Below are 24,572 nucleotides of genomic sequence, written 5' to 3' on the forward strand. Positions count from 1 at the left end.
AGTGTGTGCTGATATGAAACTTCCTGGCAGATTAAAACTGTGTGCCCGACCGAGACTCAAACTCGGGACCTTTGCCCTTCGCGGGCAAGTGCTCTACCAACTGAGCTACCCAAGCACGACTCACGCCACGTCCTCGCAGCTTTACTTCTGCCAGTACCTCGTCTCCTACCTTCCAAACTTTACAGAAGCTCTCCTGCGAACCTTGCAGAACTAGCACTCCTGAAAGAAAGGATATTGCGGAGACATGGCTTAGCCACAGCCTGGGGGATGTTTCTAGAATGAAATTTTCACTCTACAGCTGAGTGTGTGCTGATATGAAACTTCCTGGCAGATTAAAACTGTGTGCCCGACCGAGACTCAAACTCGGGACCTTTGCCTTTCGCGGGCAAGTGCTCTACCAACTGAGCTACCCAAGCACGACTCACGCCACGTCCTCGCAGCTTTACTTCTGCCAGTACCTCGTCTCCTACCTTCCAAACTTTACAGAAGCTCTCCTGCGAACCTTGCAGAACTAGCACTCCTGAAAGAAAGGATATTGCGGAGACATGGCTTAGCCACAGCCTGGGGGATGTTTCTAGAATGAAATTTTCACTCTACAGCTGAGTGTGTGCTGATATGAAACTTCCTGGCAGATTAAAACTGTGTGCCCGACCGAGACTCAAACTCGGGACCTTTGCCTTTCGCGGGCAAGTGCTCTACCAACTGAGCTACCCAAGCACGACTCACGCCACGTCCTCACAGCTTCACTTCTGCCAGTACCTCGTCTCCTACCTTCCAAACTTTACAGAAGCTCTCCTGCGAACCTTGCAGAACTAGCACTCCTGAAAGAAAGGATATTGCGGAGACATGGCTTAGCCACAGCCTGGGGGATGTTTCTAGAATGAAATTTTCACTCTACAGCTGAGTGTGTGCTGATATGAAACTTCCTGGCAGATTAAAACTGTGTGCCCGACCGAGACTCAAACTCGGGACCTTTGCCCTTCGCGGGCAAGTGCTCTACCAACTGAGCTACCCAAGCACGACTCACGCCACGTCCTCGCAGCTTCACTTCTGCCAGTACCTCGTCTCCTACCTTCCAAACTTTACAGAAGCTCTCCTGCGAACCTTGCAGAACTAGCACTCCTGAAAGAAAGGATATTGCGGAGACATGGCTTAGCCACAGCCTGGGGGATGTTTCTAGAATGAAATTTTCACTCTACAGCTGAGTGTGTGCTGATATGAAACTTCCTGGCAGATTAAAACTGTGTGCCCGACCGAGACTCAAACTCGGGACCTTTGCCTTTCGCGGGCAAGTGCTCTACCAACTGAGCTACCCAAGCACGACTCACGCCACGTCCTCGCAGCTTTACTTCTGCCAGTACCTCGTCTCCTACCTTCCAAACTTTACAGAAGCTCTCCTGCGAACCTTGCAGAACTAGCACTCCTGAAAGAAAGGATATTGCGGAGACATGGCTTAGCCACAGCCTGGGGGATGTTTCTGGAATGAAATTTTCACTCTACAGCTGAGTGTGTGCTGATATGAAACTTCCTGGCAGATTAAAACTGTGTGCCCGACCGAGACTCAAACTCGGGACCTTTGCCTTTCGCGGGCAAGTGCTCTACCAACTGAGCTACCCAAGCACGACTCACGCCACGTCCTCGCAGCTTTACTTCTGCCAGTACCTCGTCTCCTACCTTCCAAACTTTACAGAAGCTCTCCTGCGAACCTTGCAGAACTAGCACTCCTGAAAGAAAGGATATTGCGGAGACATGGCTTAGCCACAGCCTGGGGGATGTTTCTAGAATGAAATTTTCACTCTACAGCTGAGTGTGTGCTGATATGAAACTTCCTGGCAGATTAAAACTGTGTGCCGGACCGAGACTCGAACTCGGGACCTTTGCCCTTCGCGGGCAAGTGCAAGTCTTGGGTAGCTCGGTTGGTAGAGCACTTGCCCGCGAAAGGCAAAGGTCCCGAGTTCGAGTCTCGGTCCGGCACACAGTTTTAATCTGCCAGGAAGTTTCATATATACTGCACTTTGTTATTAATAGAAAGGTGGTGTGAAAATCTCAGCTTTCTAGCGGGCATATTTTCGGAGACAGGAAAATTTATTTTAAAGTTAGAAAAACTATACTTAACAAAGAAAATTCACCAAGGAACATTTATGACTTGTTTTTGGTTGTCAATTGAAATACTCACCTGAAGTATCAGGCTATATAATTATTTAGTTGAAATTTAATTTTGAAATTTCAAATACATTACAATTTTCGTAGTATGAAATCTAGAATAACTTCAGAAAGCACTATTAAAATCAATATTTATTTTGTTATGAGCTATGTGAGCCTGTGAGTAAACGAGAGTGTGTATGTGGGACATTCGTCAAACTTCAATATTGCATTATACAGGGTGTTACGAAAAGGTACGGCCAAACTTTCAGGAAACATTCCTCACACACAAAGAAAGAAAATATTTCATGTGGACATGTGTCCGGAAACGCTTACTTTCAATGTTAGAGCTCATTTTATTACTTATCTTCAAATCACATTAATCATGGAATGGAAACACACAGCAACAGAACGTACCAGCGTGACTTCAAACACTTTGTTACAGGAAATGTTCAAAATGTTCTCCGTTAGCGAGGATACATGCACCCACCCTCCGTCGCATGGAATCCCTGATGCGCTGATGCAGCCCTGGAGAATGGCGTATTGTATCACAGCCGTCCACAATACGAGCACGAAGAGTCTCTACATTTGGTACCGGGGTGGCGTAGACAAGAGCTTTCAAATGCCCCCATAAATGAAAGTCAAGAGGGTTGAGGTCAGGAGAGCGTGGAGACCATGGAATTGGTCCGCCTCTACCAATCCATCGGTCACCGAATCTGTTGTTGAGAAGCGTACGAACACTTCGACTGAAATGTGCAGGAGCTCCATTGTGCATGAACCACATGTTGTGTCGTACTTGTAAAGGCACATGTTCTAGCAGCACAGGTAGAGTATCCCGTATGAAATCATGATAACGTGCTCCATTGAGCGTAGGTGGAATAACATGGTGCCCAATCAAGACATCACCAACAATGCCTGCCCAATCGTTCACAGAAAATCTCTTTTGGTGACGTGATTGCACAATTGAGTGCGGATTCTCGTCAGCCCACACATGTTGATTGTGAAAATTTACAATTTGATCACGTTGGAATGAAACTAAAATGAGCTTTAACATGGAAAGTAAACGTTTCCGGACACATGTCCACATAACATCTTTTCTTTATTTGTGTGTGAGGAATGTTTCCTGAAAGTTTGGCCGTACCTTTCTGTAGCACCCTGTATACTGTCTTCAGTAACGTGCAAGAGTTACACAATCCTGTTGTGAGAAAATGATCCTGGGGATTTATCCCCTTTGCTGACGACGTTCATGTCTAGGTGTGATTGCTATTGCTGCAGAGCAGCCAGAAAGTGAGCTGGAGTAAAATCTTTATCTAAAGAATATTTACAGAATTATAGTCTTTTCGTTTTCGTTTATTAAACATTACTATAATATTTGTATGTCAGATTGACGCAAATGCGTCTGTTTATAACGATTGGTGCAGACCAGTTATGGCCCAAGTATGATCACCAGCGAGTATTCTGATTGGCAGTCAATATGGTCAGCCAGTCAGAGTTGAGACGGTTACCGCTCGTTACCTGATAGTTACACTGGGAGCGAGGCTGGAAGAAGGACGTGGACGGTCATGTTACTAGTGCCAGTATAAATAATGTGTAAGATGAAGAATTACTTAGTGTTTGAGTTATTGGTGAACTAAGTCGATAGCAGTTGTTGTTGAGGATTGCTTGGCGAAATTTCAGAGGTTTTGACTAAATCTGTTGGACAGATATTCGCGTGTGAAATATTGGTCTTCATAGAATCTGCGTGGCGTGTTTCAGTATTCAACTACCGAGCATTTTTGTCGAGCAGTTTTTTTCTTAGAAATCCACAAGAAGGACCGAATGTAATAACTCTTATTAGTGGTGAAATTAATGACTGTGGAAACGTTGTTTAATTTGGGACGGGTTTGGACAGATTTCTGGCTGCTGTGTGTGTGGAATGTGTGTATGAATCGTGAACTGGAAGGAAATAGCCAGTAGTTTAAATGTGGACTGAATAGTACCTTTTCTTTGGTTATCAAGGACAAAATAAACATTATTGTATGGAAATTTCGGACATTATTTTCCAGAAGCCAATTCATTTTCTTACTGCCCGATAAAATTGGATGATAGTATTTCTATTGAACTTTCTTTCGTAACTAGAGTTGCGCGGCCTCAGTAATTGTAGATATTAGGTGGTGTTTTTTATCAACGCCACTTTTACATCATCTTGTAAGTATCTATGTTGCCGACTGAAGGGACACTGAGCAGACGCCGTTCTGACGTAGGTGAATTTTAATTTGCAGTCTGAACAGTAACAACGACGAATAGACACGAGAAATTAAACCGCGACCCGCCGCAGCCACGACATTCGTAACATGGATGTGTTTCAAAGTTTGTATACTTTTAGTAGTGCATTAGGACAACGTAATGTGTAAATAGTAAGGCGTACTACTTAGACAATTCCGAGAAAACTGCAAGAGACGGCTTACGCGTCAGTGATGTCCCCGTGCGCTGCCATCCTGAACATGATATGACGGTGGTCATGTGGTTTGCGTTCAAGCTCCGTCATCGGTTAATCAGTGGCCCGAACCCCGCTCATGGTTTTCTTAATTTGTATTTTTTAAACAGTAGTCATATTATTTCATACATATTGCAAGGAAATGTGATGAAAAGACAAGTATATTTGCATGAACTTTTACTGAATTTCTAATGTTATTTTGGTATTTTCTAATTTATATTGGCACAAAAACTATTATAATTATGTAGAATTAAACGACCAAACGCATAATGCTATCTTGAAAATGTATGCGTTTCGTGATTTCCGAAATCCCATATACCTGCAGTCGGGTAAGGTACCGAAGCTGCTTCGCGCGCTGGACGCTGCGATCTGAAGACACAGGTTTCAAGGACGAGGGACAGGTTTGGAAAGCCCGAGTCAGATGCCGACAAATACAGAACTTTATCCAATAATAGAATGAGTTACAATATGCCAGAATATGAGGGTAATGTGCGATTAATTGTCCGATGTGCTCCATACAGAATTTGCAGAATATATTTTTAACATAGACACGGAAAACGGTATCTGGCACATATAATTAATGCAACTTTCACGCATGCACAAGAAATCTTCTGGCGTCGATATTTTAAAAAGACTCTTTCTTCCGACAATTTGGATGCAAACCATGGGTAACGCAATATTTTCGTAAATATCGGTGCCGAAAACTGTCGATGTATGACTGGATGTATTTTAACAGCATATTCATGAAAATCAATTTGTCGTTCGTTGTTAGTAAAAAATGAACAGGTCTGAAAACCCTCGATAAAGTTTTTAATTTGCCTGTAGAAAAAAAACCCCAGAATATTTGTTGTAATAATAAAAGTTAGCAAACAGCGAAATATCAATGGAAATTCAAGAAACGTTCATGCAAATGCACGTGTCTTTTCGTCATATTACCTTTCAAATGTAATATGTACGAAATAATGTGACTAGTGTTGAAAAAAAATATACCGGTAACTTAAAAAAAATGAAGAGTGGGGCTCTGTCCAACGATCCACCGATTACGGAGCCTGAAAGCTAACCAGACAACCACCGTCATCTAATTTTCAGGACGGGTTAATGAAGCGTGAAACTTCTCTTGCGATTTTCTCCAAATTGCCTAGGTAGTATGCCATAGTACGAGGGTCACTCCCAAAGAAATGCACACTACTTTTTTTTAAAATACGGTTTTCATTCTGCATGTGTGAAAGTTTTACAGTGTGTAGATACATCCTTCCCACTTGTTTTCAAACTTAGTTCAACCTGTTCCCGTGAGTGGCGCCATCACAGCATGTCTTCAAGGTGGCTGCTACACTTGACGTTCGTCAGAAGCAACGTGCTGTCATAGAATTCCAGTGCTGTGAAAACGAGACAGTGGGAAACATCCACAAGAGGTTGAAAAAGGTGTATGGAGATGCTGCTGTCGATCGCAGTACAGTTAGTCGGTGGGCAAGCAGGTTACGTGATGAAAGCGGGCACGGCAATGTTGAGGATTGTCCTCGCAGCGGCAGGCCTCGTACTGCACACACTCCAGACAATGTGCAGAGAGTTAACGAATTGGTGACTGCTGACAGACGCATCACAGTGAACGAATTGTCACGTTACGTTGGGATAGGGGAAGGAGGTGTTTGCAGAACACTGAAAGTGTTGGCGTTAAAAAAGGTTTGTGCCAGGTGGGCTCCCAGGATGTTGACAGTGGCTCACATAGAAACAAGAAAAACGGTATGCAGCGAAATTTTGGAACAGTACGAGAATAGTAGAGATGAATTTCTCGGAAGAATTGTGACAGGTGATGAAACATGGCTCCATTATTTTTCACCAGAGACGAAGAGGCAATCAATGGAGTGGCATCATGCAAATTCACCCAAGAAAAAAAATTCAAAACCACACCTTCTGCTGTAAAAGTTATGGCTACGGTGCTTTTCGATTCCGAAGAACTCTTGCTTGTGGACATCGTGCCAAGTGGGGCCACCATAAATCCTGATGCATATGTGACGTCACTGAAGAAACTTCAAGCTCGACTGAGTCGTGTTCGACCACATCGGCAAAAGCAGGATGTTTTGCTGTTGTGTTGAGTGGTACTTAAGTAAATAAATTAGTGAAATCAAAGTGAACTAGAAATTAGAATATAAATGGAACACTTGGTTTAGTTTAGAGAGTTACATACTGGCATTCAGCGGGCAGAACAGCAGAACAGAAGAGACAATGACCGTGAAGTCAGCAAGTTCCACATAAGCGGGCGCAGTTGATTCAGCCGTCAGGGCATCGCCCGACTGGCTCACGTGTTTCTCAGTTGCCGCATGTGAGCAAAGGCCCTCGCCCACATTCCAAGAGCCAATGACCGACGTTAAGAAGATTCTTCGAGAAGCTTTTCAACGTCACGGAAGAGGCAATGACCGGCTCACGTGTTCCTCAGTCGTCACATGCGATCAGAGGCCCCCGCCTACATTCCAAGAGCCAATGACCCAGGTCAAGAAGATTCTTCGAGAAGCTTTTCAACTTGACAGAAGAGACAATGGCCGTGAAGTCGTTCACCTCCAGTGAACTGAAGTGAATAAATACGCGAGACGTGGTGGGCCCGACAGATGAAGACAGATGAAGACGGGGACTAAGTCGAAGACAGAGAAGGGAACGGAGATGAAGACGAGAGACGAAGGAAGAAAAGAAGAGTAGCAGTAGTGTTCAGTCAGTTTCGCTGCTGAAGACCATCATGCAAGAAGAGACTGCATCATGCACAGACGCACCAAGTCCGCCGCTGTAATGGAATAGCAAGCAGCAGCCGCGGCGCCAGAAGACAGAAGTTAAAAGGTATTTGAAGTCTGATCTTTACGTACCCGGGTGACTCGTGAGGACGGGAAGGAGACGGCCTCACATCAGTAGTCACCTGTGAGCTGGGATGAAGAGCTGACAGCCGAAGACTGGCAAGCGGGAGTCCGTTGTTCGAGTCCGCCACACTGGCCTTCTCCCGCCGCACCGCTCCGCTGGCCGACGCAGAACACACGCGGCCGCTTAGAGAAGAGAATCACTGGGACGCCACATCCGAGGTATCACCATCCGATACACGACTTCGCTCGCAATAATTAAACGGGCCACCTCGCGCTGCGCGCCTCCAGTCAACTGGGCGAGACGGCGACACGAGATACACACCGCTACGCGTAATCAGACGCCGCCGCCGCCGCCGCCGCCGCCGCTGCCGCAGCAGAAGACTTCACAAACGACACAGCTGCCGCTCTCCGAACCAGAACATCCCGTAAGATACAGTTGTACAAGTCTTCAATAAAAGTTATCTTATGTAAAAATGATGTTTCATTCGACCTCATACCCGAGCCAAGGAAGAACCCACCCTGCCCGCATGTTGTTAAGAGAGAAAAGTTAATTTATTTAATATTTTCACCCTGACAGAATGCTTTAGAATGTTCATCCTGACAATTGACAGCATCAAAAGAGAAAACCCAGTTACATTGATTAACAGAAGTGTCACATTTAGTAACACAACTGTTACATTTAGTGTCATAAGCCGTTTTAGTTGTTACATTTGGTGTCAGAGAAAAAACCCTTGGCTCAATATGAGGTGTGAATGACAGTCACTAAAGGTCCACGGTTAGTATTGTTTAATGTGTGAAAGGATAGAAGTTTGCATAGCAGTCCTAATATTTTCTTTATTTAGAAGTGTATTTTCTCTCATGATTTTAAGAGTTTTGTCGAAAGTATTTAAACATCTTTTGAATTCAGTGTAGTAAGATTGTGTAACTAACAGTTTGTAAAATGATGACACGAAATCGTACAAAGTCAGAGTCAGCACCACAAGCGGTTTCTACTGAGGAAGCTATTCAGAGCTTAGTTAATCAAATAGCACAGCTTAAAAATGATAATAATGCATTATTTAAGCAGTTGTGTGAGGTTAGGCAAACCAGTTCAATCCCTCCCACCCTAGATTCCTCAGCAGCAGCCTTAGTAACTCCTTTTTCAGGTAAACCTGGCGAGGACATAACAGCCTTTTTTGATGATTTAGTAGCAGCTGCAAAGTTAGGATCATGGTCAGATGAACAGCTCTTACAAATGACAAAGTTAAGATTGACAGGAGAGGCTAAAGCACACGTCTTATACCATGAAGAATTACGGAATGCTCCAACATTTGAGGAATTGAAGAAAGGATTGCTTAAACGTTTTCAAAAACAGAACAGCTGTAGATTTTATAGGGAAAAATTACACACTATCACTCAGAGGCAAAACGAGTCGTTAGAAAGCTTTGTAGATAGGATTAGAAAAGTTAATATTAACACCTATCAGTTGACAACTAGTGATGAAGCAAATAGTGTTATTTTACAAGAGGCAGAAGATAAAGCTCTGGATACATTTTTACGTGGGTTACCTCCTGAAACGTCCCGTCGTGTCAGGACAGAGTTTCCTAAAAATTTAGCAGAAGCTGTATCTGTGGCGACAGCTTTTGAAGAAATTGACATTGCCACCAGATACAAGGAGAAGCGAAATATATTTTCAGCAGGAGTACGATGTTTTAGGTGCGATCGACAGGGACATATAGCAAAAAACTGCAGACAACCTCAATGCACTAATTGTTAAAGAATAGGTCACACATTGAAGGAATGCAGGTCTAAGAAAGTTTTTGGAAATAGAAATCAGTTAAACTCAAACGGGAATGTCGGAGCCGCCGCCAGGCGTTCCCAATAAAATTTCATGCCATTAAGGCGAATGTGAAGGCGGAATGCTGGTTATCTGCTACCATACAGGATAGAGAGACAAGGATACTAGTGGATACAGGCGCAAACGTATCAATAGTAAGTAATGAATGTATTGGAGAAAAGAAATATGACCCTCCAAGGTATAGATTGAATGGAGTAGGAGGAGGTACAGTTAAGTCATTAGGATGTACATCATTGATTTTCTATATTCACGGTGTACAATTTCAAGAAGATGTAGAAGTGGTAACAAAGGTAACTGACGGGTACGACGCGATCCTAGGGTTGGATTTCCTGAACAAACATCACGCTAAAGTCGACCTCAGACAGCAAACTGTAGAACTTAGCGGAATAGTGTTTCGGCTAGGTGACACCGCTGCAAAGGGCCCTCTGCCGCAAGATTTCCCTAACCGGAAGGCGAAATCAACTATACTGCGTGCAACGTCCTTGAAGGTTGATTCGCGGGATCAGATACCATCTGGCTCAGGAAAACTTCTCTGGATGAGCGTTGACCACGAAGTACCTACAGATACAGTGTGTCTAATAGAGCCTTTAGAGGAAAATGAGGAATTAGATGTATCACATTGTTTTATACGTAGGAGTGTTGTACGGGTTCAAGACGTTGAGGGAGAAAGAAAAGTACCGGTACATATTGACAATTTCGGAGTGGAGGACAAAGAGTTGCATAAGGGAATATTAGTAGCTACAGTCAGTACTTTTGAAGAAGAAGATTTCATTTGGTCAGATATTAATGATGGTCAGAAACCAGACGCCTATAAAACCGCATTGCGCCAGAAGATTGAGCATTTGAAAGGAAAGGATAGAGACACGATAGCAGCAGTTTTAGTTGAGTTCCAAGATTTATTTAATGCAGAAGGTCCACTGCCAGCAACAGATATCACACAGCATAGGATCCCAACAGGAAATAGCCCCCCAGTTTATAGGAAGCCTTATAGAGTTCCGCATCACTTACAGCCAGTACTGGATGAATTTTTAGAACAGCATCTAAAAGATGGAATTATAGAATATTCTGATTCGCCTTATAATTCAAATATCGTAATTATTCCAAAGAAGTCTGCCGACGGTACGAAACGATATAGATTTTGTTGTGACTACAGACACCTTAACAAACAAACTATCTCAGATGTTTATCCTCTTCCAAACATTACAGATATCATTGACAGTTTGGGTAACAGTAAATACTTTTCAACAATCGATCTACGTAGTGGATATCATCAATTGGAAGTTGCTCCTGAAGATAGGCATAAAACAGCATTTTCTACCCCTGGAGGCCACTGGCAATTTAAAAGAATGCCTTTCGGTTTGAAAAATGCACCAGCAACTTTTCAAAGACTACTCGATGGAGTATTGCGAGGAGTCAGAACTCAGCAATGTTGTGTATATCTAGACGATATTATTGTATTCTCCAGAGACATTAATGAACATGCTGTGCGTCTGCGTAATGTTTTTCAGAGACTTAAAAAAGCTAAATTAACATTAAATATGGAAAAATGTAGTTTTGCATTGACAGAGGTTACATACCTAGGGCATGTCATTAGTGAAAAAGGAATTAAAACAGATCCTCGATTAATTTCGGCAGTTAAGGACTTCCCAACACCACAACGCGTTAAGGAGGTACAAAGTTTCATTGGTCTCGCATCGTATTACAGAAAATATGTTCAAAATTTTGCTGAAATTGACCGACCCTTAACCCAATTGTTGAAAAAGAGTGCAAAATTTCATTGGTCTGAAGATTGTGAATCAGCATTTCAAACCCTTAAAGATAAGGTAACACACTGTCCTGTATTAGCCTACCCAGATTATAATAAAGAATTTATTTTATCCTGTGACGCAAGTGGTCATTCAGTAGGAGTTGTTTTGAGTCAGAATATTAATGGCGCGGAACACCCCATAGCCTATGCTTCGAGACAACTAACAACGGCAGAAAGAAATTATTCCACAACGGAGAAAGAATTGTTAAGTGTTATTTATGGTATCAAATACTTTAAATGCTACTTGTATGGTAGGAAATTCAAGGTTATTACAGACCACGCAGCTTTAAAATGGTTGCTTGGATTAAAGGATCCATCTAGTCGTCTTACCTGTTGGGCCCTATGTCTTTCCGAAATGGATTTCGAAGTTATCCATAAACCAGGCAAAAAACACACAAATGCAGATTGCCTAAGTCGGAAAATAGCACTTTTGGAAGCAACAGGCCGAGATACTGAGGACTGGAGAAAGGCACAAGATGAGGATACAGAATGTAAAAAATACGCAACTAAAAAACAATTTTGCTTTGAAGATGGTGTATTACGCCGTAAAACAAAACTTGGACTGCGAATTGTTGTTCCCCAACACCTTAGACAAGAAATAATGGCAGAGGCCCACGATCATATCCTTGCAGGACACGGTGGACAGCGGACAACCGAAAGACGAGTAGCAGAGCTATTTTGGTGGCAAACCACAAAGCAGGATGTTGCGCAGTACGTTCGTAATTGCATTGCGTGCGCACAACGAGCTGAACTTTCTCGTTCAAAAATACCCTTACAGAGGCTCCCCAAGGCTTCATGTCCATTTCAAATCTGTGGACTGGATCTCTACGGGCCATTTCATAAAACACCTGCTGGTAATAAGTATGTTCTTACAATTATCGATCACTTTTCACGCTATCTAGCTATGGTGAGTCTCCCAGATCAGCAAGCAAATACAGTTGCCCAAGCTTTAGTTAACAACTGGATACTTAAATTTGGCGTACCTGAAGCTATTATCACAGATCAGGGATCTAATTTTATGTCTGAATTAATGAAACAGCTATGCCACTTATTAAAAATACGCAAATTACGCACAACTCCGTTACACCCTCAGTGCAACGGGCGCACAGAAAGAGTTCATCGGACAATTGGCAAGATGCTTAGTTATTATATTAACGAACAACATTCTAATTGGGATACGTATTTACCAATAATCGTGTCGGTATACAACGCCAAAACACATGAAGCAACTGGCATGTCACCTTATGAAGTGGTCTATGGGAAAAAAATGCCGTCCCCTTTTGATGTAATCAGGCAGAAAAACGGAAAAGTCGGAGAAACAGTAAGAGATTTCAGTCGAATGATGAAGGATGTATGGAAAAAGGTTCAAAAATCTAATACAAAGGCTTTAGAACGACAGGAAAGATTAGGTAATACCCAAGCTAAATATACAAATTACAAAATCGGTCAGTGGATTATGCTTTCAACTCCTTACATAGCGAAAGGAAAAACGAAGAAATTTGTAACAAACTACAGAGGTCCTTATCAAATTATTGAGATCACGTCACCAGTCAACGTTAAATTGCAACTGCCCACCCGAACTACCATTGTCCATGCAAGTCGTTTAAAACCTTTTAAGGGCGCTCCAGATGTAATTCCTTCAACAATAGTGTCTGCTTTTCCGAAGGGTGGAGGAAGTTCCCGAAAAGGAAAAAGAGTGGCCACGCCAGCACAACATTCTGACACGGCACCATACAATCTTCGACCAAGAGTGCGAATGTCCTAGTTGAATCTTAGTAGACTGTAGTATACAACTGTAAATAATTAATAAATGATAATGGTTTATTTTTTAAGAAAAAAAAGTTGAACGTAGAAACATGTAGATCTTGTAGTTAACAATGTATTTCCTTTTTTCTTTACTTTTGTTTTTACTAGGTTGGTAGGTTCATAACCATGTTGTTTGCTTTTTTCAGAAAACGCCATGCAAGCATTTCCTACATAAAACCTATCCTACCTCAATTACTCCCTTGACAGTTCCCTTCGGAAGTCATTAGATATGTTCATAAACTCGCAGCAAGGCAAAATTGATGCCAATGTTATGATGCAACATGTCTTACAATTAAGAGGTGAACAAAACTAAAATTATAATGCTAGAAACGGGTATATCTGCAACCTTTGTGTTGGTGTTTCTGCTTTGTACAGACGAAAAAATAAGCCAAATAATAATATACCACTTCATCAAATCCCTGTTAACTGGATACCACACTCTTAACTGGTGTACTTCAGCAGTTACTTTTGAGCATTAATGTATTAATTTTGTTTATTGTACTTCATTCTTTATTAAACAGTCTCTTGTTAACACAAACAATACTGTAGAATAGATATTCTTGCATTAGTATAGGGTAGATTAAACAGCTGTTGCTCTGTAATTTTCTAAGTGCAAAATCTATTTTTTGTTTATTCATTGTCATTGAGATTTGTTACACTTATTACAACCATTTATGTAAGAACTATGTGATTCCTGACCGTACAGTGCTTTTGTAAAGTGATAAAGTATTTTCCACATACTTAATGTGAAGCGTGTGTAATCTTCTAAGTCGAGAGTTTTCAGTGCTTGTGCTTTTTCCGTGTGAAGAGTGGAGGAATGTTGAGTGGTAAATTCGAGGGCGAATTTCTCCGAAGGGTGGAGGAATGTTGAGTGGTACTTAAGTAAATAAATTAGGGAAATCAAAGTGAACTAGAAATTAGAATATAAATGGAAAACTTGGTTTAGTTTAGAGAGTTACATACTGGCAGTCAGCGGGCAGAACAGCAGAACAGAAGAGACAATGACCGTGAAGTCAGCAAGTTCCACATAAGCGGGCGCAGTCGATTCAGCCGTCAGGGCATCGCCCGACCGGCTCACGTGTTTCTCAGTTGTCGCATGTGAGCAAAGGCCCTCGCCTACATTCCAAGAGCCAATGACCAACGTTAAGAAGATTCTTCGAGAAGCTTTTCAACGTCACGGAAGAGGCAATGACCGGCTCACGTGTTTCTCAGTCGTCGCATGCGATCAGAGGCCCCCGCCTACATTCCAAGAGCCAATGACCCAGGTCAAGAAGATTCTTCGAGAAGCTTTTCAACGTGACAGAAGAGGCAATGGCCGTGAAGTCGTTCACCTCCAGTGAACTGAAGTGAATAAATATGCGAGACGCGGTGGGCCCGACAGATGAAGACGGGGACTAAGACGAAGACGGAGACGGGAACGGAGACGAAGACGAGAGACGAAGGAAGAAAAGAAGAGTAGCAGTAGTGTTCAGTCAGTTTCGCTGCTGAAGACCGTCATGCAAGAAGAGACTGCATCATGCACAGACGCACCAAGTCCGCCGCTGTAATGGAATAGCAAGCAGCAGCCGCGGCGCCAGAAGACAGAAGTTAAAAGGTATTTGAAGTCTGGTTTTTACGTACCCGGGTGACTCGTGAGGACGGGAAGGAGACGGCCTCACATCAGTAGTCACCTGTGAGCTGGAATGAAGAGCTGACAGCCGAAGACTGGCAAGCGGGAGTCCGTGGTTCGAGTCCGGCACACTGGCCTTCTCCTGCCGCACCGCTCCGCTGGCCGACGCAGAACACACGCGGCCGCTTAGAGAAGAGAAACACTGGGACGCCACATCCGAGGTATCACCATCCGATACACGACTTCGCTCGCAATAATTAAACGGGCCACCTCACGCTGCGCGCCTCCAGTCAACTGGGCGAGACGGCGACACGAGATACACACCGCTACGCGTAATCAGACGCCGCCGCCGCCGCCGCCGCCGCCCCCGCCCCCGCTGCCGCAGCAGAAGACTTCACAAACGACACAGCTGCCGCTCTCCGAACCAGAACATCCCGTAAGATACAGTTGTACAAGTCTTCAATAAAGGTTATCTTATGTAAAAATGATGTTTCATTCGACCTCATACCCGAGCCAAGGAAGAACCCACCCTTCCCGCATGTTGTTAAGAGAGAAAAGTTAATTTATTTAATATTTTCACCCTGACAGAATGCTTTAGAATGCTCATCCTGACAATTGACAGCATCAAAAGAGAAAACCCAGTTACATTGAGTAACAGAAGTGTCACATTTAGTAACACAACTGTTACATTTAGTGTCATAAGCCGTTTTAGTTGTTACAGTTGCACGACAATGCACGGCTACATGTCAGTCAAAAAACCATGGGAGCGATCACAAAACTCGGATGGACAACTCTGAAACACCCTCCTTACGGTCCTGACCTGGCTCCATGTGAGTATCATGTCTTTGGGAAACTGAAAGACTCTCTTCGTGGAACAAAGTTTGAAGATGATGACTCCCTTGTGCACGCTGCCAGACAGTGGCTCCAACAGGTTGGTCCAGAATTTTACCGTGCGAGTATACAGTTGCTGGTTCAAAGATGGCGTAAGGCAGTGGAGAGGGATGGAAATTGTGTGGAGAAATGAAAATATTGTTCCTAAAGGATGTATCTACACACTGTAAAACTTTCAAACATGTAGAATAAAAGATGGATTTAAAAAAAATAGCGTACGTTTCTTTTGGAGTGACCCTCGTACTTGCACGTTGTGTTGCCCTGATGGACTTCTAAAAGTGACCTGAAAGTCGTGGCCTTCACTTGTTAGTAACTGAATTCCTCTTGTGTAGATGTGTTACCTGCTCTGAAATTAATCAGTGTGGCAGAAACAGTTACTAAGTCGAAATGTCATTTGTTTCAGCTATTTTCACGTCCAGCTGATAAAGAAGGTAGGAGTCGAGCGTATACGGAGGAGCGAAAACATTACGGCTGCTGTCCACCACGAGGCAGAATGTCGCCTGGTGAAGTTGCGGGTGCGTGACGTGGTTAGGAAAGGATAGCAGCAGAGCAGAGACGAAGTGGGAATCGTTCTAGCGATGTTACTCGCCACAAAGGAGGAAAATCTCTGACAGAAGTGAATTCGACTGAGGGCAGATCGCTATGGGAACGAGACTCTCGGATATCGAGAAGCTGGTCGGCTGTTTACGTGCTGCTGTCGTAAGCATCTATGGGAAAAGGTTCAAGGACTGTGGATCCGAGAGCGGGCAACCCGGTGTTGACTTCTACAGCTCACCAGATAACGTGGAGAGTGGAGGCTTACCAGCTCTCTAAATCAGCACAGACGGCGATCTATGGCAGATCTGACGACAGGGTACAGCTCTAATCCAGGCACATGCGTTAGGCAACACGCTGTTCAGTGCACATTACTGAACATGGCTACTGGACCGTGAATGAATCGAAACATGTCGCCTCGTGGGATGAATGACGTTTCTTGCCACACCGTGTAATTGGCCCCACCCACATACGCCGTCACCCAACAGAATGGCTTCTCGATACGCTACTGACGCATCCGGTGGGCGCCGTATTATGCTGTGTGGGACATTCATCTGGACTTCCATGGCACTTGTGGCAGTAATCATGATAGACGTGGACTACTTGAAGATTACTGCGGACCACCTTTATCCCCTCCTGCTTGACCTCTTCCCCGATGGCGATGGTATCTGACAGCTTAACTACTGTCCATGTGGTAAGGCCGGAATCGTGCTGCAGAGGTTTGAGAAGCATGGCAGGGATCCCACATTCATGTCTTGGCTACCAAATCTGCCACATATATTATGCATCAGATGGAACACATTTGGGACGCTATCGGACGCCAGTTCAACGCCCACGACACACCGACCCGGAATTCACGGGAATTGCGTGATGGGCGTAGGAATGTGGTGCTACATCCTTCCGAATAGGCATCAAGTGCTTATCGAACCAATGACACGCAAAATCACTGATGTATAGCGTTCCAAAGGTGTGCCAGTACGCTTTTCAGTGGGTGGATATAATGTTTTGGCTTCTCGACTAACACGATAGACGTCGCCCAGCGACTGTGAGCGTTGGGAGAAATGATGCCTTCGCCTTGTAAGCGGAGAAGTTCCACCTGGAGCCTGTCTCGGAGAGCAGAGGGGACCGTGCGGGCCTTAAAAATCCAGGGATAGCGAAGGGAAGAAGCTGAACATGTGCGGTGAAACCATTCACCCCTGGTGTGGAGGATGAGAACAACGTTTTGTATTTGCTGAGCAACGGGGCAAGGAGGGTATCCGAGGAGGGGATCGAGACCGCCTGTACCTCGTCCTGCACCGACAAACCCAGACGACCAAAAATGTCCAAACCCACGAAAAACTGAGCGGTGAACGAACGACCGTTGTCGGAGATCTGTGTTGGAAACATGCCGCCAACTGAGATTTGGTGAATACTGAAACTACGCAAGTTGCGAGCGTACAGAGACAAAGCTGGCGAGCCCAAGTGTTGCTATGTGGCACAATCCACAGTAGAAACGGAAGAGACTGTGTCGTGGACGACCACAGGAATATGCACGACCTCCAAGGTAAGGAGGAAACGTGCTCCCGACTGGTGAATGATGGTGAATACCCGTCCGTCAGTGGAATGCGAGGCTACGAACTCTTGCGGTGACGATTCGTGACGACCCTGTACGTTCGAAGGAAGCGTGGCACCTACTACGCGATGTTTCCGCAAAGCCTCACCCACAACGGCAGGATAGCCTGTTTGGCTGCAAGCTGTGCCCCTTCCTCTCTGATAGTGGCACTGCGACCATTGGTGAGTCCAGAAGAAACGGTCCAGACATGATGGAAAACGTGCGGAAGACTTTCTGTCACGGAGTGCACCAACGGACCGACGGGCCTCGCGCTCGGCGCTTAGGCAACTGGCGAGCCGCGAAAACAGCCAGATCAAAACGCGGTGGTTGTAGCCGGTGAGACTGTTCGCACGCACGAGTGGTCGGCGGACACGTGTCGAGGCATGGCTCTTGCAACTTCAAAATATCAGCCCGTTACGGCAGACAGTATATCCCAGTTGAAAAAACCGAATTCCTGTGAGCAAGTGCCAAGCGAATAGTGGACCTGCATGTCTGCCTAGCAAGAGAGATTGACTAAGGACAGAAAATATAATGGCGATACGTGTTTAACGCAAGTGCAACAAATAATGTCAAATTTTTCCGTATCTTCTGCTGCTGATTCTGCAGATTTGTACTGCAGTAAACATTACATGTTTTGAGCTGTTACTGTGTTTTCTCAAAGTAACGTTTCTATGTTTGCAGTAACACAGAAAAACCAGAGTGTTTCATTAGCAAAACGTTGTAACTGCAAAAATTCAACGTTGTTCGCCCAGGAAAATAGAAAAGATACTGCTACTTATTTCAAAGATAGCGTGAGTAATTGTGTAATAGCTGTTACAAAAGTATGCAACATGGTGTTTCATGTCATGTACACTGCCTGAATCAAGGAAACCCATATATGTGAGCATGAAATACGTAAGCAAGAGACGTCCAGAACACAGAATATATCAGTTAAATAAAAAGCAAAACCCGTATCTGATTCATTGTGCACTGGAACACACGCTCATTTGCTCGACAGTGAGTGAACGAATACAGTTATTGAACGTTTCATGAATGAAACTCTTGGTGTAGGCAAGAAAAATTCATGTATACAGCATGTCGCTAACTTTGCCGCAGGATCTGCTATTATCTGCCTGTAGTTTTATAATGAAAATAGCTCTTAAGACAATATTAGCTCAAAATGTAATTGTATCTAACTTCATAAGCCACGCACGAAACAGAAACATGAGGCACAAAGTCGCATACAGCCTGATCATAATGTGAATGTTGCGCGTTGTAGCTCGCTCCGGCCGAACGTCCAAATATATCACTCATTTGCTCACGACTGGAATGAGGTATCGCCCTCCTTCCATCGTTAAAAGCAATTTCGATTGTCAGCTACATTTCGTGAGCAACAAACCGTGTCCTAGAACCCACCAAAAGCAAAATGGCCAGGCGACTACTTTCTTCAATGCAAACGTTTCAATATATGCGCGGCGGTACTGGGGAATTATCACAATAACAACAACCAATAACGAAAATAAAACCAGTTCGCTATCAAGCTCTGATGTCACACTATAAGATGCAGAAAATTCACTTTTTTTTTTTTTACCGATTGGCTTCCCCAAAATCGAAGGAGAAATACTGTATGGCGGAAAACACGAGCATATCCCAAACAACAGTTTTTAATTTTTTAAGCGATAAGTAAACGTTTTGCTTAGCAGCTATCTACAGAGACGGATCTAGCTTTGCTTCATCTGGATAAAACAATTTTTTGAAGCACAGGGAATGACTTCAAAATAATGAAAACAACAGCACTCCACCCGACGTCTCCGCCACACTTCTCTTCGGTGCGCCATTTCTGGTTACAAACGGACGCGGCACGAACCACAAAGCGAAGCCTCTGTGTCAATTGTCTCAGTTGTTAACACGGAGGTGGTGCGAAACAGTGCCACATCCCTACCACCCATTTCTGTGTGCATTTGGCCTTACAATTGAGTTCCTACGACTCTTCAACGCATTAACCACGGGGAAAGCTCAGGAAAAGAATATATCAGCACAGCATGAAATACTTTTCTAAATGAAATTTTCAAAAAGCTCTCCACTAGCAAGGATACACGTATCAACCCGCCGTCGCACTGAATTGCTGACCTGTTGATGTGTTCCTCAAGGACTGTGTATTGTTTCACACCCTCTCACATTACGTGCGTGGAAACTGTACGTATTGTATCAGGACTCCGTACACAAGAGGTTTCAGATGTCCCCACAAATAAAAGTCTAGAGGGTTTGGACACGGAGAGCGTGGAAGACAAGGAACTAGACCTGCTCCCCCTATCCATATGTCACGTAATCTGTTATTTAGAACATTAACAGTGAAATGAGAAGGAACTCAATCGTGCATGAAGCACATGGTTTGTCGCTCTCGTAGAGGCACATGTTCTAGCAGAACAGATAGTGTGTTCTCTAAAAAAGCACAGGAAGTTGCTCCGTTGAGCCCGGGTGGAAGTACATGAGGCGCTACACAACAATCACCAACAACATCGGCCCAAGTGTTCACCTTAAATCGTACCCGATAACGCAAATGCACAATTGCGGAAGGATTTTCGACAACCTATACGTGCTGATTGCGAGACTTTACAATCCCATCTCACTGAAACGAAGCCTCATCCGTGAACAATACATTAGCACTAAGGTGAGCGTTGACACACTGTTGAACGAACAACTTGCAGAAGTGTACCTGCGGAGGAAAATCAGCTGCTGATGCTGCCTGCGTACGCTTTGCGTGGTACAGACACTGCACATTCACCTGTAGCACTCGCCACTCCGTCACGTCGTCAGCATTACTTGTTGCAGCTATTGTCTTACGCTGACGCTAGTTTGTCATCGACTGCAGGAAGAGATTCTTCCTCCAGTTGAGGTGTACTCGTCCTTCTGGGTCTCCCCTAGTCGCGAATAGTGGGCGTAAACGTGCCATGCTCCCTAATGCTGCATCCTACATCAGCGTCAGAAGCGACCGACAGCAAGTGACCTCTGGTTAACCCTCGAGTGGTCGCGTGGTTAGCAATAGTCATCCACTGCTCTTCGAATTGCCACCGTTCATTGTTTTGGCAACAATGAGAACCAGCCGCCAGGAGACGTTGAGACACATTGTAGCCACACGCGTCAGTTGAAATTTGCCCTTCGGTAAGAGCAGTTGCACTTTGTTTTGCCTAAATGACATATGTCATCCATGCGACCTTTCGTGTAAGTATTTCTGACTGATGTATTCCTTCAGTGTTTCTCTTACTTAACAATTTTTAGCGTATATTACATCATATTAAATATGCTAATCGCATTTCTTTCTATTTTTTAGTTACGTTCTTGTTTTATTCCAGTAAAAGATAAAGTTTCCATTATGGCAGAAGGAAGTTCAGACCCTAACATTTGGATAAAGTGCTTGGAGTGCGGCGGCGCGGTTCTTTTCGTCCCTTTACGCCGGACCTTCACCTGCCTGTGATCATCAGTAGCAAAGCCGAGTGAAACCTACTGTACTTCGACGTGAACCAGGCTGCAATTAAAGTCACTAATCAACGTTTCGGGAGAAACACGAAATGAAAGGTTGGAAATTTTGTCCTCAATTAATATATTCTGAAACTTAGGTGAACAAGTATCACTGCCAAGCCCGTGCTAGCCTTAACACAGTCGCTCACAATCCCTTTCACTCACGTTAACCCGTTTATGGGGTTACATTTCCCGAAAACGTAATAGGTACAAAAGTATTGATTGTTTTTGATTGATAATGCTCGCCAAATATTAAGTCTGTCGGTACCAAATGCAGTCACAGTTTTTAGCCACCGACCTGCTCAATACGCCACGTGGAATGTATGTATTTTCTCGTCACAAAATTCACTTAAATACTCCGAAATTTATACACGCTAATCGGAATAATTATGCCATCACTCTACCACACTTTTGGTGCATGAAACACTGCTAGATCCGGCAACTTATCGTTTCCATCGGAACTACTGCTACACACGTCCGAACTGTTTCATGACTAGGCTCCCACTCTTCTCTAGAATACTGTAAGTCTTCTCTACCAGCAGAGAAAGGCGCGCGAAGAATACTGCTTTACCATTCGTCAGTTTACTCAACAGCCATTAACACAACAACATTCTCCCGCGTCAATCCGCGCTTTTCATCAATAACCAATCGCAAAATAGTAAATCTAATGACTGCAATTTTTACCGACGTAATTATCTAATACGCTGAAGTTTTGCTTATGCATAAATTTATTTACTATTGTTATTTATACCTGAATTAACTTCCCCTTTACCATAAACTTACTTTACAAATCTATTCTACAAAAATGCCCCTTATTCATATCCATACTTCTTCGAAATGTTCCCACACTAAAACCTACTACATAACTCGTTAAACAATTATCTTCATATTAACCTTAAACCACACTCACGCATCATTCATACTGCTAAAACACATTTATAACATTTTACATACACAAAAAGACATGATAACACTTTATGAAAATACTAGAACAGCTTATGAAAAACATTCTATTACTTTTGTGCACTCTAGTGAGCACAATTGAAACTAAATCAGTCCCCTATCCAATACTGTCCTCTATCGGGTGATACATAAACTACGTGCGCGTCCAGTCTCGCGTCACCATCTGTCAGTATCCAGCTCTGCGACACATCTCCCACTTAACAGCTTCCAAGGCAGGATCGTTATACGGCGCTACGCCTCAGGAGGAATGTGATTGAAACGAAGCTGCTCTAGATTGCGAGAGTGACAACAGTGACTATGATAGCTATTATGTAGCAGCAGAGAATCATAGCTCTGAGACAGAGCAGGAGGCAACTGACTTTGAAGAGAGTGGTAAGGATTGTACTTTAGAGGAATTTGTAGGTATTGATGGAAGCACTAAGTGGAGCAAAAAACTGCCCCGGAAAAATGTGAAAATTCGATCACCGGGACCAAAAGACAGAGGTAAAGACTAAAACAGAAATAGATGCATCTTTCGATGACGGAATAATCAGTATCATTTCAAAATGTACAAATCTGTATATTCAGAAAACTAAGAATAAGTTCTCCAGAGATAGGGATGCTCGTCTCACAGGTGAAATTAAAATTTGTGCCCTGATTGGAATTATTTTTCTTATTGATTCTCGCCGTTGTAGCAAAACAAGTACTAAAAAAATATGGGATAACTCCAAAAGACGTGGAATAGAAGCTTGCTATTTATCAATGAGCGATCGTAGATTTCGTTTTCTGGTGCGGTGCCTCCGCTTTGCTGAGTACAGCACGAGAGAAGACAGAAGAAAATCAGAGAAGCTAGCGCCAGTTCGTGACCTTACGGAACAATTTATAAAGAATTTTCAGCGTTATTTCACACCAGGCGAATACCTCACGGTTGATGAACAACTGCTTCCTTTTAGGGAGAAGTGTTCCTTCCGGCAGTTTATTCCAAGCAAACCTGCCAAATATAGAAGAAAGGTATTCGCACTTGTAGATTGTAGAGTGGTGTACACGATTAATTTAGAAGTTTACTGTGGAAAACAGGAACCAGGGCATTATTTAGTCAGCAGTGTTGGAAAAGATGTTGTCTTTCACCTTGGCAGACCAATTTATAGCTCTAATAGGAATATTACTTGTGATAGTTGGTTTTCCAGTATTCCGCTGGTGGAAGCGTTCCATGAAAAAAGTTTGGACCCTGAAAAAAATAAAAGGGAGCTGCCAAAAGAGATCCTACAAAATAAAAATAAGCAACTGAATACTTCTGTTTTTGGTTTTCAAAATAATAAGACTCTTGTTTCGTACACCCAAAGAAAAAATAAATCCAAGATTCTGATATCTTCAATGCACGATGATGATTCAATTGATGGATCTACTGGAGATAAAAGAAAACCCGAAATAGTCACTTTTTAGAATAAGTCAAAAGTTGGTGTTGGTGTAGTGAATCAGCTTTGTGCAAACATTCGGTGGTGAGGAATGCAAGGAGATGAGCTGCCGTTTAGTTTCTTCCGTCTTGTGAACTTGTCCCCAAACGCACAGTGTATATACTCAGTGAATAATGGCTAAAAAGCAGTCAAACGAGATGATTTTATAGAATCATTTTCCTGGGAGCTGATTTCACCCCAAATACAACGACACGCCGAAAACCCTCAGGTGTCAGTCGAAATTATGAAAAGAGGTGCTCATTTACTCAAGACAGAAGTACCAAAATCCAGTCAAAATGAACACCGGCCTGCAGGTGCAAGGGGAAGATGCCAGATCTGTGGACGAGCGAAAAATAAAACTACGAGAAGAGTTTGCTCAAAGTGCCTAAATTGGGTATGCCCAGATCATTGTTCCGACATGTGTAACGACTGTTTTGAATGATTTTATTTTCGTTTATTAACTTTGTTAAATGGAACTGATATAGGGTCAAAATTACATTTGTAAAGTAGGTTTACGAAGTTTGTGTATTTCATGTCTTGTATTTGTACTTATTTTCATACGAACTAAGATTCATAATTAACAATAAACCATTTTAACGTTTATTTCGTTTTTTTATCCCATACTATGGCAATAATACGTGTTAATAGAAATAATAATACATTATATAATCGTATAAAATAGAGAAACTCATTGGGTGACTATTGTCATCCACGCGGCCTATTGTGTAACTTTCTTAGGCGCGACCACTGGAGGGTTAAGTGACACTCCAGCAAAAAGCTGGAGCATCGGGCGATACCCTTGGGCGTCCTGCGTGCGAGCGACGATCTCCCGCTACAAGATGGCTACTACAGTCGACCAACTGTTTCCATAAAACGGCGCCGCTAAATCGTAGAATACTGTAGCCCGAGAGTAAGGCAGCAAAATTAGCTTTACTTGGGATGATAAGGCGATTAAGGAGGGCTGTGCATGAAATTTACGAAGGGAGAAACCTTCATGGAGAGATACGTAATTTATATAATCAACTACGAAGATCACAAGACAAATTCTTCGAGAATACGTGGATGAGCAGAGAGACATTCAACAATTTCATGAATGACTTAAAGACGAACGTTTCTTACATGACCTAAATCTTTCAACAGCC

At 43.3% G+C, this 24,572-nt stretch overlaps 1 protein-coding gene across 1 annotated transcript in view; it reads right to left on the reverse strand.

Moving 5' to 3' along the window:
- LOC126473669 (solute carrier family 22 member 7-like) overlaps nt 1-24,572 on the reverse strand; it is a 241,284-nt gene that overhangs the window by 153,781 nt on the left and 62,931 nt on the right. The window lies entirely within an intron of this gene.

The sequence above is a fragment of the Schistocerca serialis genome, chromosome 4 (assembly GCF_023864345.2).
Source record: "Schistocerca serialis cubense isolate TAMUIC-IGC-003099 chromosome 4, iqSchSeri2.2, whole genome shotgun sequence".
Taxonomy (NCBI): domain Eukaryota; kingdom Metazoa; phylum Arthropoda; class Insecta; order Orthoptera; family Acrididae; genus Schistocerca; species Schistocerca serialis.